Raw genomic sequence first — 2,672 nt, forward strand, 5'->3', positions numbered from 1 at the left:
ATGTCTCATTTTCGATTAATTGAAGAAGAAGAAATGTCAAAGTATCTCTCTTTTTCAAACAATCATTGCAGAGCTGGCTACAATTTCAATTTCATCCCCCTGAAAAGATAGAACAAATATTATGGCTGAACTCAAATGTGCTGGTTGATAAAATACCTGTATTTATTGAAAAGGGCATTTTGTTGTTAAATGATATTGTAAATTGGAACGGTAGAGTTATGTCTTTCATGGAGTGATCAGAATTGTACGGGAAGGTCTGCTCAATCCAAGATTACAACCAATTGATTACATCATTACCCCAAAAATGGAGGAGGCGGGTGGCAGCGGGAGGAGGTAGGGAACTGGTCTGTCTGCCCAGTATAAAGGATCAAAGCTGGCGGAGGAATAAGAATAGAAGAAATAGGAAATTGTACCAGTTTCATCTGAGGACCAGGATGTTGAGAGCTGTGCCGTACAGATTGCAAAATAGTTGGGAAGAGATTTTGTGTACTGATTCCATGGCACCGGGTGTATGAGTCGATATATAAAACGACTAGATTTTATTGTGAGGATACAGAATGAATAGATAATTTCTTCTGTTATTGCCCTCAGGTAGCCTGCTTCTGGTCTCAGGTTCAGGAATGGTTGAAAAAGCATAATAGTAATCTAAAATGGTTGGCAGATCTGGACAGACCTGGTCAATCAATTACTAATATACTAATACTCTTAGTGAAAGTATTTATCTTCATCTCACAATCTGTGGATTCTATTTGATTAGATAGAGTCAAATTGTATGTTAAACATCACAGGTGTCACGACTTCCGCCAAAGTTGGTCCCTCTCCTTGTTCGGCGGTCGAAGTCACCGGCCTGCTAGCCATCGCTGATCCACTTTTCATTTTCCATTGGTTTTGTCTTGTCTTCCATCACACCTGGTTCCAATTCCATCAATTACATGTTGTGTATTTACTCCCCCCATGTCCTTGTCCATAATTGTTTCTTGTAGTACTTGTACACGGTATGCTGGTATTACCGGGTTACCGTTGTAAATCAGTTTTCGCTCGCCTGCGCCTGACTTCTGTGCCGCCAGTACGCACCTCACTACAACGGGATATAGTTGAAAGATATACATTGCGTAGAAATCCGAAGAGCGTGGCCAGCAGAAATAGGTTGGATGGGCTGAGCGAAGCTGAGGGTTGGGATGTGGAGTGGAGTTGCTGGGCAGAGGATAGCATGACGGATAGCATGACGGTCAAAGATTTAAATAAATAAAAAGTTTACAAAATAAAGTCTGTTTGAATGACATTGAGGGGCAGTATTGTTGCAGACAATGTCAGTTTGCCTGAGGCTCAAGTGTTCACAGACATGCATATACACACACTCTCATTCAAATGCACACACGTGCACATAAACGGACACACACACACACACATAAAAGGGCCATTAATGCACTCAAACATATTCAGTTGGCCTTGCTGTTATGATTTGTGTTGTCCTGGATGTCTTTTTGTTTTCTGTACGATTCTTTTCTGTTATCCTTTGTCTTTCTCTTTTGTTCCTATTTGTTGGTGCATTGGGGGATGTGGCGGAGGGTGTTGGAATGGAATTATTGTATTGGGGGGGTTGAGGGGCAGCTCTTGGGGAACTTGGAGGGCTGGTGGCCTGCCGTTCGGGAGTTTGGGCCAGTGGCTGAGAGTGACAAACATCTCTAGAGAGTGACAAACATAGTAACCAGGGCACAATACACTTGAGTAAGTATCTTCACATGTACCTTGGGTTTCCACCTAAGTGAAGCCTGTTCTGTTCATTTTCTCTGACAATTCAATCTACATCCTAACATGCAACTAAATCTGTTGAATTCCCATGAAGAACTCATCCATCTCAAGGAGAGCAAACATCTACGATAATGCACACATGGACATCTGAGAGCATGAACATCAGTGTTGACATTGAGCCCAAGTACAACAAATGCACACACATCGATACAAATCCCTTATGCAAGCAGATCGCCTTTCATACATTACCTAGTAGATCTCCAGCTATCTCTGGTCGTGTCTCTCCTGTTTACTTTTCCTCTGCCTTGGCCACCACATCTCTTGTTCCATCAGTCTCACATGCCTGTTGAGGAACCCATCTATTCCTGTCATTTAGTCGTTGAACATCTTCTTTTTAGAGGAAGAAGGGATCATTCAGTTTGTTTTAAGCGCAGGAGCTTTTCCTGCTCTCCCACCTTATTGCTTGATTAATGTCTTGAGTAGATGTATTGTTAGTACCTTTTAACAGAAGAAGCAGTACAGGGAAATAAGATTGATGGGATTTTGTTGACTGTTTGTCCAGATGCATTGGTGCAATAGACTTAGGCTACAGGTTGGCACTCTGCCAATGTTGAGCACCCTGATCTCTGACAAGTGCTGTTGCATGCAGGGAGAGATTTTAAATGACAGAAGTTTCAAAATATTAGGCTATCCCTTGACATTGCCTATCCCAAGGCAAACAACCGGATGTTCCATTCTGATCGGACGAAGCCTACACTGTATCACTTATCTGCTTGGTTTCTTAAAGCCACAGTCTACATCTTCCAGCGCCTAGTTTGAACAAAGAAAATAAACTTAAACCATCCCAAATAATTCTGAGCATAGCCCAAACTTTCCAACCTAGGGGAACGATTCAGCCTCCCACCTCAACAGTGAGGACA

Source organism: Oncorhynchus gorbuscha, linkage group LG16 (assembly GCF_021184085.1).
Source record: "Oncorhynchus gorbuscha isolate QuinsamMale2020 ecotype Even-year linkage group LG16, OgorEven_v1.0, whole genome shotgun sequence".
Classification (NCBI taxonomy): Eukaryota; Metazoa; Chordata; class Actinopteri; order Salmoniformes; family Salmonidae; genus Oncorhynchus; species Oncorhynchus gorbuscha.